This window comes from Galleria mellonella, unplaced genomic scaffold (assembly GCF_026898425.1).
Source record: "Galleria mellonella isolate WM207_F2 unplaced genomic scaffold, CSIRO_AGI_GalMel_v1 utg38, whole genome shotgun sequence".
Lineage (NCBI taxonomy): Eukaryota > Metazoa > Arthropoda > Insecta > Lepidoptera > Pyralidae > Galleria > Galleria mellonella.
Window position 1 is genome coordinate 4,708,100 of NW_026442090.1, and position 15,953 is coordinate 4,724,052.

General features: G+C 32.0%; 1 protein-coding gene across 2 annotated transcripts in view; it reads left to right on the forward strand.

Moving 5' to 3' along the window:
* The first annotated feature begins 4,566 nt into the window (after positions 1–4,566).
* LOC113522506 (extracellular sulfatase SULF-1 homolog) overlaps positions 4,567–15,953 on the forward strand; it is a 138,102-nt gene continuing 126,715 nt past the window's right edge. For both annotated transcript variants that reach the window (XM_052897940.1, XM_052897941.1), the window contains exon 1: positions 4,567–4,875. The gene's annotated coding sequence lies outside the window, so the exon portion shown is untranslated. The remainder of the gene's footprint in view (positions 4,876–15,953) is intronic.

Here is a 15,953-nt window from a genome sequence, read left to right on the forward strand (position 1 = left end):
GTTATGTACAAAAAGGTTTGAATTTTATCTAAAAAACTTTATAGCTTCGTGTTCGCATGACGAATAGTGATATACGGATTGTATACAATTTAAAGTTACTTCAAAAAGGAGGAGTTTCTCATTTCTTCCTTATTTTGTGTGTAGGTATAATACGCGTGATCATATCACACGGACTACACGAAGTACATGTATTCTCATAAGACGTTTCATAGATGTACTTCGATTTGTGTATGCCCTATATTCTTTCCTCAGTTAGCATAGCAAATTGTCTGACCATTACAGAGAAATCTAGGTCTCCTATTTACTACCTTCATCCTTCTACTTTCATATTTTAAATTCGTTTCGTCGACCTTTCATTTGATATTTGCCCAAACCAACGTAGCATGTTCTTTCTCATTTATACCGACATTTTATTTTAAGCAAACTCGCTCTCGCACTGCTGAATACGGTATGCGGTCTACACAGCAAATTCAGTGCAATTCTTTCATTTTAACTGTATTTATTAAATTACCATTCTCTCGCAATCAAGGCGACTATGGAACTATATATAAATAAGTTACGATTATGGTTGTCGAATCCTTCTTAACGTGAAAGTGTTTGAGGATGGATGAATGTTTGTTACTCTTTTACGCAAAAACTACTGAATGTGGTAAACAGACAAGCTATATCTAAATTTAACATATAGAATATTTTATATACAGATTTATGCAGGCAAAGCCGCAGATTATAGCTAGTGGTTTGGCGGTGACTTGACATCGGTGTTTATGTGACATTTCGCACGTTGGTCTGCAAATTGAACTGCAATTTCTAATCTTATCACGTTGGTAATACAATAGCGGTTCCAATAAACGATTAGGTCACTCCATAAAATTATCGAGTCATTGTTCAAGGAAAAACTTTGTTCCGCCGCTACGAAATTCCCGTTAAGGAGCGACATTGAATTGTATGCAATGTCTATGAATAGGGAGTTCTCGGCTCCTTTAATAGGATTTAAAAGTGGCGGCGTGCGGGTGCCCGGCTCTATTTTAAGCGCCGGGGTGACTTGTGAGTGCTTTGCCATGTCACGCCCTTGGTGCTCCGAGTCTGAACCCACTTTGTTGCTATGCTTGCCACATAATGGCTGGACGCGTTTGTCTGCGTGAATTTACCTACTTTAATCTTTATAAAACTCTGGGGGTATTAGTAAGTATAAATCATGGACTACGACCTTCTGAAGCAGGTATAGACAAAAGGACAGCTAGATTAATATTATAAAGAGAAAGGATTTGGTTTTCTGTTTAAAATGAATAATCTCAGTAAGGATATATAGGAAGCTACATTATTAGCAAGAACGGCTGTATTTTTTTAAAGATTTCCTGTTTACCCGTTCGAAGTCAGGGCTGGTCGGTAGTAAAATTTAATAATATTGTAATTATAGATGTTGCTGTCCAAAAGAGTAGCTATTTCAATAGTGTCAATTTTTTCAGGAGTAAACTATATTGATTGTAAAATTCTTTATTAACTATAAAAAACTAATTTTTTTTCCTAAAATATCTCCTAGTTTCTTCTAAAATATCTTTAAAGCATAACCGTTGTTGCCAATCAGCTTGCCAAGCGTGCCGACAAAACCGCCCAAGGAAGAGGCTTATATTCAGCAGTGGGCAGTTAAAGGCTGATATAATGATGATAGTACTTTTAATTTTTATACGAGATGATATAAGATGCATTTAGGAGTTCAAAGCACAGTTCATTCGTGCAGGAAAATGAAAAGTCGAAGTAAAATTAGATATATATTGATACTGCATCAGGATTGTAACAGAATGTTTTATATTTATAAATAAGCTATCAATACTAAATAAGGGTTTGTAAATATATTGTAATGGTGATTCTTGTGATATTTAAATACTCATCACTTATCAATTATCGCAATATTGTCAAAAACTATAGATCAAATGTAGAGCGTCTATGGTATTTAATTCTATGAACAATTAAATTACAATTATATATTTGTCTCGTAACAGTAATAAAATTAGATAAATCGATAATAACTTGTCCCAAATCTAAATAGTTGCCATAAAAAATATATCATGCAAAACTTTCAAAGTTTGCTTCTAAAATATTATAGAAAGGGTAAAACTATTTTTTTACTTAATATTCATATTAAAAAATCACTGGGGTCGGTAGTATTCGTAAATAAATTACACATTGTTTATTTACCAAAGGGTGTAATTTCTGAAGGTCACCGTTATCGATGTGCGTGACATTTGGGAACCCCACTTTCTTTTTTGATTGCGTGTCGAAATCTTGCATTAAAGTAAAACTACGCTTCAACCAATCGATTTAAATATTTTGATATTTAAACATAATAAAAGTAAGTGTACCTACTCAGTTCTATTTATTAAAGTTATATCTTTTTAATCAATTTGTCCTAAAGCAGATTTTTTGTTTATACTCTATGTGTTCGTATTGTGAAATGTGGAAATAAGATTGATGGATTTGGCACGATTCACTGAGATGGCTGTATATTAATTGCAATGGGATTGCATTAATATCTTTTAAAAATTGAGGTCGACAGTTTGTACGCTTACTGAATAATGACGGAAGTATACTGAATGTGAGTGTGGCGTACCCGATCTATAGTTAGGTTGTATATAATTTAATAAACTATGGGTGTTCAATTTTAACTCAATAATTACTTGGTAACATTATCGATAAATAGGGATATTGTTTTTTTTTTTTTTGTTTTTAGTAGGCGACAATAGATTTATTTAATTAAGAATTTTATTATCAACGGTAACTTTTTATAAAATTAATTGTCGTTATTATTTGCAGTGTAGGTTCCGGCATAGAATGGCGACTAAGAGAGCTTATGGTAGAAGGATGGGCAGCAGCGTCCCTCTTAAAACAACTCTTAAAGCCTAACTGCGGTTGCAAACCCGCCTGCCAAGCGTGGCAATTACTGGCAAAACTCCTCTTATGGGGAAGGCATTGGATAGTTAATGGCTGATATGATGATGATTAAAGCATACATAATTTATCAAGCATTGGGTTTCGTTTCACACGAAAATGTTGCACTGATTTAAGGAATAACTTTTAAATTCGAATTTTGAAACGAAATTACTTCGAATACATTTCCAAACAGACGTTCCTTTATACATATTTTACGTGCATTTGATGTAATTAGGCACGATATAATCACAATTCGTTTTTTACATCTCGAATGGATATCCACTCTATTTATTACTATGAACAACCTGTGGTTTACTTATTGTTTGCGACATTACAGGCGAGTGTAAATATTGAAGTGAATGTAGTCCGAATGACAAATTTTATGGTATAAGATGTTATGGGAATGATGAGCACGGGATTGCAGAAGACTTTTTTTTATACAACTTAGAATGGCAAACAATTTAAAGGCCCACCTGATGAAAAGTGGTAACCGTCGCCTATAGACATGAGCAGTACCATGAACATAACAGAGTATACTGTTTCGCCCATGATACCCCCCATGTGTTGCCATTCCTGAGGACTCAGATGTCCACTGTACCCTATAAATTCACGCCATATCCCATCTTTCAAACCAAAACACAGCCATGCAAACACAACTGCTTCACGGTAGAATCACGAATGGGACAGAGGTACCCAAGCAATCGATTTTTGTACAAAGTCTCCCTCTATTATAGAAAGATTATTATAGACTATAGAAAGAGCGACAAGATGGGGACGAAAAGAATTTAATTTATCAAAATAGATTAGAAAAGAGTATTGTTAAAAGAGAGATACACAAAATAGTTGAGATGAGGGCCTAAAGCAATAATAGTTATAGATCGCGTATGTCACATGCGCAATTAATATACTCAGTTCTTAACAGTTGACCAACATTTTAAAATATGGCTTGGTAGTATATTTTTTGTCGTTATTTATTTGGTAGTACGTAGGTATCATCAATATATTAAGTAATATGAGTCATATACATTTTAAGTACTTGGCCGAGTAATATACATTGGTATTATGTAAGTAGGTATGTACGTAAAGTGCGTTGGTTCATTCTTGATAATTATTTAATTAAACAACAGACCAAGAATCAGGCTTCTTTATGTGGTGTTTTTAAATATTGACGTAGGATATACGTAGCGAGATAAAGTGTGAAAACAACGGTTAATTGATTCGGCTACATTAAGCCAAGGGGTCAGTTTGTATCAGTGATTATATTTAGGCAACTAAAACGTTTTCATTGTTTATTTGTCTTGTTAACAGTTCGCCGGCGTTGTGCATACGCTGTATGACTGGACATGCGCCATACAGCGATGCTGCAATTTACGAGGACTCCAAATGATAGATAATAATATCCAAATTACAGTGTATGGCCGGCCAGCCGATAAGTTTCATTCGTTCAACAATCCCGTGAGAGAAATATTTATAATCTGGAGTAAGTACATACTCAAACTGTTTTACCTGTCTTCGTGAAGTGTTTGCTTTGGTTCATATTTCGCCGAAATGTGAGGCTTCTCATATTTTTTATCCGGCAGGTGACCGATCGCGAGAGTGAGACGGGTGTCTCTCGAATAGCGTACGAACGAAAGCTCGAGGATTGAGAATAGTCTCGCGTTGGCTCGACTCGAGGTTGATCGTTTCGTTGCGTTCGACCTGATAAACAAGTTGAAACGTCAAAAAGTTTACGTAGTTGTAACAGAGACCGGCGTTTAATCGTCCATTTGTGACAGAAACAGTAAATAATAACAAATGCAGTGTATTTAACGTTTATTTAAGTTGTACGCTTAGTTTTTGGTTACGTGCGTAAGCTGACTAGTTTTTTTAAAAGATCGTGTCTTCAATTTTGTGGAAAGCAGCGACTTGAGTGCATGCGAGATAGATCCTGTTGCACCTTTATTAACGGTGAGTGTTCATAATATTTTTGACACTCTTTTTTTTGATATTTTATTGCTAAGTCTAAATGTAGATTGATGTAAGTATAATGTAATTATGTATTATTATTATACTAGGCACTTGGTTTAGTTTTTTTTGTGAGAATGTGTGCTTATCCATATACCAAAAAAGGGACTAGTGAGAGTAAAGTAACATTAGAAAGTGCCTTAATAAAAAGTTACATTTTGCTTGTTTTTATTCTACGAAATTCTGCTATTAAACTGGCTACACAATATCAGTTTTAGTGCTTATTGATTGCTTTTAACTGACTATTAATGTTGACGTAAACAGCACTAAGTTACATTAAATAATTCACAATTTTGCTTAAACATGCAAAGTTTTAACTCAACAGTTAAAAATGTAAGTATGTAGCGGGCATTAGACTAGACTAGAAACTAGAAAAGAAATTACCATCTATGTAATGTGTAATTTTGTAATTTAATGCCACATACAATTTCTGGTCAGTAGAGTCTTTGTAATAACAAAGCTGTTCGATAGAATATAATTTCAGGGCTAAGTCTGATTTTATCACATACTGAATTTTTTTTTAAAAATATAAAACTGACCGCTCAACTTAAATCCCAGAATGTGTTTTTAGAGAAATAAATATTATACAGTATATTATTTAACGTAATTCCTTCCTTAAAATTAATGTTCATCTATACTTATAATAAATCTGTAGAACAAAATAACTATCAGGAGGTAATTAATGATCGATACTGATGCCAAAAATGCAATCAGTAAAATTATTGTCTGTCTGTCTGTATGTTCGTTATAGAAACAAAACTACTCGACGGATGTTAACGAAACTTGGTACAATTATTCTTCATACTCCTGGGCAGTTTATAGTATACTTTTCATCACGCTACGATCAATAGGAGCAGAGCAGTGAAGGGAAATGCTAAAAATGTCCACCCGTGTGACGCCGGGACGGGCCACTAGTATAAGAATATTTTAATAGGGTCTCAAAAAATTTTCTTTTTCTTAGAAAAAACAAAATTGAAAAACCATAAACTGAAAAACATTTTTTTTTGTATAAAAGAAAATATCTTTATCTACTAATATTTTTTTTTTTTTTATACAACTTAGAATGGCAAACAAGCTGACGGTCCACCTGATGGAAAGTGGTAACCGTCGCCTATAGACATGAGCAGTACCATGCACATAACAGAGTATACTGTTTCGCCCATGATACCCCCCATGCGTTGCCATTCCTGAGGACTCAGGTGTTATTCCTCTGTACCCAATAAATTCACGCCATATCCCACCCTTCAAACCGAAACACAGCCATGCAAACACAACTGCTTCACGGTTGAAACACGAGTGGGACAGAGGTACCCAAGCAATCGACTTTTGTACAAAGTCTCCCTCTGGTAAATATAAATAAAATATATCTATATATATATATATATATATATATATATATATATATATATATATATATATATATATATATATATATATCTGGTAAATACTAACTATACTAACGGTATTATATCACAGACTACACAGTATAAGGTACTTATGTACTTACATATCTACCTAATATTTTTAGTGATATAATTTTTTTTTGTTTTTTAATACTCTATTAACGAATATTGAATTTATTAACAAACTATATATAGGCACTTTTCATTGTGGAGTTGCGAGTTCCTTGGCGTTTATACACATATTATACTATAATTGAGATGGTAAAGAATACATAAAAGTACATTTGCTGATTGAACACTTATGAATGCAATATTTAACTGTTACTACTCAATGAGAGAATGATAATAGAAAAAATATTTACCTTTTCTGAAAGGATATTTCAAGTATGTTCTGAATGAATATACAATTTCAAAAGTAAATATAAATAATATATTTTTTATTAATAAATTTATATTTAAGTTAAGTAGACTGTTGTTATCATATCATTAGATCTATTATAAGAGTTATTACAAGAGATTTATTTTTTAGATTACATAGTGTAAGGAACTGGTGTCTGAAGTAGTATACCATAAACATAGGTTATGTTACACATTACCAGGTCCTCACCCCATGGTATTGGCACTGTTACACAATTTGATCTGGTTATAAATATAAATACAAGACTAATATACTTTATTTATAAATTTAATTTGAAGATTAATATTACATGATTAATAACTTTAGGTATGTATATTAATAATTCTATATATCCTATAAACATTTACACATACATTATTATTTTAATAATATTCCTTTACTGTTATAATTTATTTATGTCAACATCGAAGTTAGTGATGTATATTTTTATGACAAATTTTATTTAAAGTGCATGGATATTACGTATTTTGACAGCTATTTAGAATATTCGTAATAATTATTTTACACGAAAACAAACGTCAGATTTTTCCTTAAGTGAATGCGGGAAGGATGTTTTGACTGCAAATTATAGGTATTATAATAGGTGCCTAAGCACTTACCAATGTGACAAACAATACAGATTTTATTTAACTATATTTAGGTATAGAAGTTTCAATATACCTATTAATACACTTCAATCTTGATTGACAGGTGTTAAGAAGTTACAACAAGAAGATTAATCATGTGAAATCATGGTAGAATAACAAAATTTGATAGACTGTGACGTCACGTCACGATCTAAAACAGGAGGAAATTATAAATTAGTTATATTTTCTTGTATATTACAGAAAGTGTCCTGTATTTTGAATTAATTTTGACTATTCTTTTTTTTAGCCGTGTGGTTTTAGCATAGAATGGTTTATTTCTTCCTTTTCCGTCGGTGTTGTAGGAGGTGACTAGAGAACTTAATGGTCTAGATATGGGCAGCAAAGTCCCTCTTAAAATATCAACAAAGCCTAACTGCGATTGCATATCCGCATGCCAAGCGTAGCAACAATTGGTAAAACCCCCCAAGGGGGAGGTTTATGTTATTTAAGCAAATATTTATTTATTTAATTCTTTATTGTACACGTCAATTATTTATAAGAATATAACAGAGGTAATCAAATGAACAAAGGCGAACTTAACTCTAATAGAGTTTTCTTCCAGCAAACCCAAAGTGGAAAAAGAGCATCAATGTCAGCGGGTAGAGGGGTGTACAATATTGTGACAATAATGTATATTTATGTATATGTATACACATATACATATACATAAATATACACCTATATATACATACATATACATAAATATTCACCTATATATACATACATACACACAAATATAAAGAATATTACTTATCTATAAAATAATTTGCATCATTTTGTTATGTTGTTATCAATCTACCCTATAGAATAGAATAGAATAGAAAATCATTTATTCAAATAAACTTACATTCAAGCACTTTTGAAAAGTCATTACATTTTTTTTTTAATTTACCGCTCGTTCGGAAAGCTGTCGAAACACAAGAATAACGAGCAAGAAAATTGCGTTATGCTCTTTTAAATAATTTTATTATTATTTTACATTTTTGTTATATTGTGTGAATACAAACCACCAATTAGCACTAATTCAATTAACTCAAAAAGAAAAAAAAAATTGGTGAACAATTTAAAACATCAAAGTAAACTGGGTCAGAGTGAATATAAATTAATGCAGTGATGCTATCTCCCAAAGTAACAGGGAGTCAGCGCAACGGCTCGGTGGACCGTAGCGGGCTATTGTCATTCAATCGGCCATTGTGGGCTCTTTGTCGGCGGTTGCAGCCCAGCCCAGCCTGTAGAGCCGGTCATTCGATACGGGGAGCTAGTTGGAATACAATTAAAGTTAGACTTACAGATCCATGTAAAATGTACCGATAATATGTACTCGCTACAGTTGTATTTGCCTTTTTTATGCACAATTCATTTATATATACTAAATTAATTGCGTTCGAGATATCGACCGTTTATCAGAAATATGTTGAATAACCGAGTTACAGAGTATCCTATATCTTATCTCTACTCTATGCCAAATCCTATGTACGAGTTCCTACTCTAGTAGGTACATATCTATTTACTTGTTTGCCAAATTTCATGACTATGTAACAAATAAGTCCAGTTTTACGTTGATTGTATCACTAGCTTTTTGCCTGCTATTTCGAACGCGTAGAATATGCGTGCGAAGTAGAAAATTTAAGGAAATGAATTACTATTGATATACATGGTATATCAAGATAATGCATATATTTATACCATTAATAACAAGTTACATTCATACATATCACCTTCTCGCTGCTGTGAAAAATAAGCACCCGAAACACTGTCAAAATAAATTACGCGTGCAAAATTAAATAGCTAGACTAGAGAAATAAATTCATGTTTTATCAAATCGAAGCTTAAGTCATTAAGCTTAAGCTTAATACTCATCTCCCAATCGCGAACCAAATAATATTGGAAAAAAAAATGCATATATCAGATTTTAAGTTAAATAAAGATCTATCTATCTATCTAGAAGACAAATATGAAAATAATTTCCAATTAAGTGTAGTAGTTTTTGCATGTTCGAACAACAGACAGACAGACCGACAGACAGACAAAATTTTAAAAAGATATTTCTATCGCTTTTATCAATTTATCTTAAATGTCTTCTAGTAATAATTGTAAAATTCGGAAACCTTAAAATAGATTTATTTGCAAGTAGTGTAATACCAATTGTATAATTAATTGTAATATTTTTGTATTGTTTTCACATTAAAATGGAATTATTTATTTTTCTATACATATGTTCCATTTGCCATAATTTTAAATTCCACCAACAAAACTATTGCTTATCAGTCTACGGTACAGACATTGTTCACATAAAATATTAATTATATTATTTAACTTTCGAAAATAATATATAACCTATTTTACTAGCCGATAATGTGGCTTTTTATAGCTAAAAGAATTATTTAAAATTAGTTCAACAGTTTTTAAGTTTATCTATTTTACAAATAAACAAACAATTAATTTCTCTTTATTATATTAATATAGAAATACAGATAATAATAAATTGTATTTGAATTCATTTTAAACATCGAAGACCAGAATTCATTCATTTTAATTATCGAAGAATATTTTTATTTATTATAAAAAAATACTAATTGTAAGTAGCGCAAAATAGAAACAAATTAAAGACTAAGTATATATATGTAGGTGCGTGTAGTGTAAATCACTGCACTTTATGGACAGCAAGGTCCGGTAGTTTGTAAGCAGACAATGGCTGGTAAATGTTGGTACAGCGGTAGGTAGTCGCAATAAAACTCTGTAAATAAAATAGCTTTATAGCTTGGCGTTATATCTTGGAGTCAATGCCACAGCGCGGGTCATCTTTGTGCACATAGATAAACAAGGGATTCAATGCATATATGTGCTTTATTCAGAAAGGAGATTCACAGATACATATACATACACACATACATACATACATATAGTATATATTTTTTATTTTATTACTTTAAAAGAGTAATAAATATCCATCCATTGGTCGTTAAAATTTTGCGTATTTATAATATTAATAGGTTCACAAAATGGCATTTTTCCAATTTCAAGGTATATAATACGAAAACGAACAAATTTTATAAATTAAACTATTGGTTATTATGGTAAAGTAATCTCCGTAAAATAAAAAAATAAAAAATAAAAAAAGAAAAATCTGTATATACTTTAAAAGATATATGCATGGTATCCCTTATCGCATTGAAGGTAAGGTAAACATTAGGTAACCATGTATGCATGCAATACTCCTATCTATATGGTTTTCTATCTTTGTAAATTATCACGTCTGTGTCAATTTGCACCAAAGAGAAAATGCCTTCATTAGCATAAATTCAGCGCGCGTAAGATTTAATTATTTTTGTCTAATTAAAATATAATCATATATCTTATTGTACCTGTAATAAAGAAAACTGTATATTCATTCCGTGATAGTCGACTGTGATGTAAAATATGTGAAATTTTTCTTTCTATATTATCATAGCATTTAATTGCGACTTCATCAGCTTGATTAGGATATATTTACTGATCGGGATAAATAAAATGCCCTGTGGTGTCGCCACAGAAGAGGCTATTCCTTCCTTTCCCGGGGGTGTCGTAAGAGGCGACTAAGGGAGATCAAGGGAAGGGCAGCAGCGTTCCTTTTAAAACATTTCAAAAGCCTAACTAATTTGCCTGTTAAGCGTGCCAACTACTGGCAAAACTTCCAAGAAGAGGCTTATGTTTAGTAGTGGACGTGGATGATGATGATGATGATAAAAAAGTAGTCTATCCTCTTTTCTTTTCCTTATAGTATATGTATATTAAATGTTATAATGATTGGTTAAGATGAGATTTTATTTGCCACCATTGTGGTATAAAAAATGGTTGTAAAGGAATAGGCTCCATAATATAAAGCTCAGCGATATTGTATTCATGGAATTAAAAAACATTCTCTAAGGCACATGTCGAAGGAAATACGTCAATCATGTAAATAATTTTTGATATAGACTCTTTATGTCAGTGGCGTGACCGCGCGGTTTATGTGAAAGGTTAAATTATTTTCATTCTTCAACCCTTATAAAAAGATACGTTGTTTGAAGTTCAAGGGTACCTAAGAATAGCTAATAATGTTCTTTCAGCTAATAAAAATAGAGGATAAATTTTTGATGTCTTCGAATATTTCATACAATTCATAGATATACTAATACATGCAGGCATTAAAATAATATATTATCTGTTTACTTCGGTAAAAAGTGTAGGTGAAAAGGTTGCGGGTATGTATGTTGGTAATACAATGTGGTAGGAAGACATTTAATTATAAAAATATATACAAAAGCAACATAAGAGTGAACGATTATGTGTAACAAAAAAAAAAATATAAAAAATAAAAAGTAGTAAATTGTGCACATGCTTTAATGTACAGGTATATGTACATATTAGTTCTACCGTAACAGGATTGGTAAATAAAAAAATCAGGGGTTTCTCGGCCAATATTGGTACACGTCTTGTGCACACAAATATTTTCAAACAGTAGTTTCCCCGGGCCGTGTTTGCTGTGAGCTGTGAGGGTTTCTTATCTCAGACGTCGCCTTATCTGGTAGGGGCGGAACAGTAGTTCGACTAGTGTTCGGCTTTTATAGCGGTTTCCCTTGATATATAGCTTAGGCTTTACGATTTCTAAATTGCTGGCCGGAGACAATGACGTAAAATGTTTTCAAAGAGCTTTGATATATTGTGTGGTACTTACAAGACACGTACATTTTTTTTTCCTTATTTTTTATAACACAGGACAAATACGGTTCACCTGATAGTAAGTGACTACCGCCGCCCATGATCACCCACAACACCAAAGGCATTGCAGGTGTACTGCCGGTTTATATATAATATCTGAAAATCAATGAAAACAATAGCGTATTTAGTTGTGACAATATTAACGTGAGTCTGATATTACACGGAAGTAAAGTCTATTGATTGTATGAAGAATTTTCAACATCAGTATAGAATTGGAGAAGATATCTTGTAATACAAAATCAGACCGACTTATGTTACTCGCGATCTGGATAATATCGTCATAGTCGTAGAATACTGACGGGTCTGACAAATATTAAATATATATATCCGTCATTATTCTACGATTATGACGATATTGTTTTCTGTACGTAAAATAATTTATAAAATCAGTTATAGTACATTACTGCAGCAGCCAGCAACTGAGGCATTGATGGACGAACGTGCAAATGTGGGCCGAGGCGTAGCCGAGGCACACATACGTTATTCCGTCAATGCCTAGTTGTGGCCAAGGCTTGTAAAGGTCATTCCATTTTTAAATTACAGGATAGATATGAGTTTATATAGTAATTTATCTGGCCGCAAAACACGACAAATATGGATTTTCATACGACTTTTGCCGGCCGCTGCCCGCATGTATCTGGACAGTACGGCAATTTTGATTTATCTCGAAGAAGATTGTCAGAATAATGCTCACATTTCCAAGCATGTTTGAGAAAAATACTTTTGTGTTGATCCTTTACAAACAAAAAAATCAAATCTTTTCTTTTCAATCGACTTCAAAAATAAGGAGGTTCTCAATTTGAATGTAAATATTTTTGTTCGTTATTTCGGAACTCTGTCAGTTGTAAACCGATTTGGAAAGCTGTTATTTTATCTAAAAGGATATACTTGCAGATTGGTCTCATACAAATTTTATCAATTTTCAGTTTAGTTTTTTAGTTTAGTAGTTTAGTTTTAATTAATAATCATAACTGATTATATTACAATTGAAGTCGGCTTTTTGGTGGGACACAATCTTTAATTATATTATTATAATACTTAAAAAAGACAACAGCTCTTCGAAGTTAATCTAATCGCAGGTAAATATCTACTATTTACTATTATTACTGTGCTTTGAAATTTAGAATTTAGGAAATAAAAAATTATTTACATATGTAAAAATATCTAATTTAAAAAGTATTATTAAGTAACTTTTAAAATCGAAACTTTAAAATAATCCATGCATTATTAAAAAGTTTCATGATTTATTTGATAAATACAATGAGATTGTAAATATGTATTAATATAGAAACACAGTTTACGAATAGTTTGAATAGTAGGTAGGTACTTATTATAAAATACATTTCCAGACTTTTTCCTTTAGTGTAGCAGATTTGAGTTGACATACTTTTTTTTTGCTTCGTTTATATTCATACATATGTATCTTCATAAATGCTCGCAGGTTTCGGGTACATTTAATGTGACCTATTTTCAGAGTATTGTATTTTTTCCTCTTTCGACGGTGACAAACTAGTATAGGGCTCTCACCCCCGATTGTTATAGAAAAAGAAGGCTTGACTGATGGTAAACAGACCGTAACTTATGGCTGTATAACGTAACTGGTTTCACTAGGGATGTCACGTGCTTGTAATTTTTTTCACAATTTTTTTATAGAACCCTATGGTGTAAAACATAGTGATAACCTTGTTAGGAATTGTGGTTGACAATCTGAACAGTTGCGAAAAAATATTTACCAGAGAGAGACTTTCTACAAAAGCCGTTTGCTTGGGCACCTCTGTCCCATTCGTGTTTTTACTATGAAGCAGTTGTGTTTGCATGGCTGTGTTTCGGTTTGAAAGGTGGGATATGGCAGTGAATTTACAGAGACAGGGCACAGAGGAATAACTCCCGAGTCCTCAGGAATGGCAACATATGAGGGGTATCATGGGCGAAACTGTATACTCAGTTATGTCCATGGCACCTACTGCTCATGTCTATAGGCGTCGATTACTACTTTCCATCAGGTAGGCCGTCAGCTTATTCGCCATTCTAAGTTGCATAAAAAAAAACTATATTCATTGAAATTTTAAAACAAAGAGCATAGAAAAAGAACATTGATCATGTACTTGTAAACAAAAACAGTGAATAAAATGTTTCATAAATGCGGTTGAACAATTAAAGAAGAATTAATTCTCTTATCAATCTCTTAATATATCTACGCTAAAAATAAATTGAAGAAATAAAGTAGAGAAAGCACGAGGATTGGTTTATTGGTTTAAATGAACCTTATTTTGTGAATAACTTACATTGAGAGTACAATATTCTTTTTTCTATTGATCACTTTCATGGACCATATTGTCCTTGTATTTGCTAAGGATGATTGGGTCATATATCGTGCTATTAAAAAAAACCAGTCAACAACTTCTTCTAGTGTTTACTTGCGACTTTGCGGACAATGTCGCTCGGAAGTGATCGAAATAAGTGGTCACTTCACTCGGAATAAAAAGTAGCCTATATTGTTCTTCATTACAAAAACTACGTGTATTAACCAAATTTCATGACAAATGGTTATGCGTTAAGGCGCCACGAAGTACGAACTAATAAACAAATTTATATTAGTAGACACCGAACATGGCAGTAAAATCTTAAAAAAACGACGACTTAAAAGATCTTGAACAAGTCTACTTGAATAAAGATTACTTGAACTTGATAGTAATTATAAGAATTATAATATCATCTGTTCTTGAGGCTTTTTGAAGAACTGTTTTTGTTACATACTCATTATAAGTTAATCTTGCGTTTTAATCTATATCATTTTTTATATTCCTTACGTAATTATTTTCAAAGACTTAAATAAAAAGTGTGAACTTCAAAAAAAAAAAGATTACATTGTTTACGATTTAAACGTTTAGGGAAGTCAACAGATAAAGATATTTTAAACATCGTTACGTATGATGGATAGATCGACAAGGGCGCCAACCCTTTTTTTTTCTGGGACCCCAGCGGCGAACGTAACAAAAGGTTTAGCTATGAATGGCCAACATTTTTTTTCCTCCATTCATTCGTTTTCCTTACAAAATATAAGATACCAGTCTGAGAATTCAGAATTTAGAATAATGATTCATGAATGATGATTATTTAAACTGTACAAAAAATATATTTAATAGTTATATTACATGTCATCGATATATAAAATAGCCTATGTTTTAAGGTGGGGTATAAACTATCCGTGTATTAAATTTAATTCAAATATGTTTTGTAATTTTTGAGTGAAAGAGTAGTAAAGATCCATTTATCCTCACAAAACTTCGCATTTATAATAGTAGAATGGTTATAAGACTAATTGAAACATGTTGTATTTATTAAATACTAGCTATCCGCTCCGGGTTCGCACGAATAGATAGAATTTTCGAAAATAATATTTAGCTTATGTTACTCGCAATGTAGTTTTTTATAGGTGCAAGAATTAATAAAATCGGTTGAATAGTTTTTGAGTTTATCCATTACAAGCCAACAAACAGTAAAATCATTCCTCTTTATAATATTAGTATAAAAGGTATAAATATAATATATTTATAGTGTTAACAGCAATGAAAGTTTCTTATTTATTATTATTTCATAATTATACATCGGCCCGGAAAATCCATATTTATTTAGTGCGGGACTCGGGAACCTCTGAATACCTAAAGTTAACTACCACCAACTTTTACATTTATGATGTTAGTCACTATACGTATATTCGAATGAATAATAGTCTCAAGAGAACTTAAACCTACGTATTACCTGTGCAACCCTGGTTAGCCAACTGTAGTGCCAAGTAAGGAATGAAATTCGCAATTTAGAAACGTCTGACTG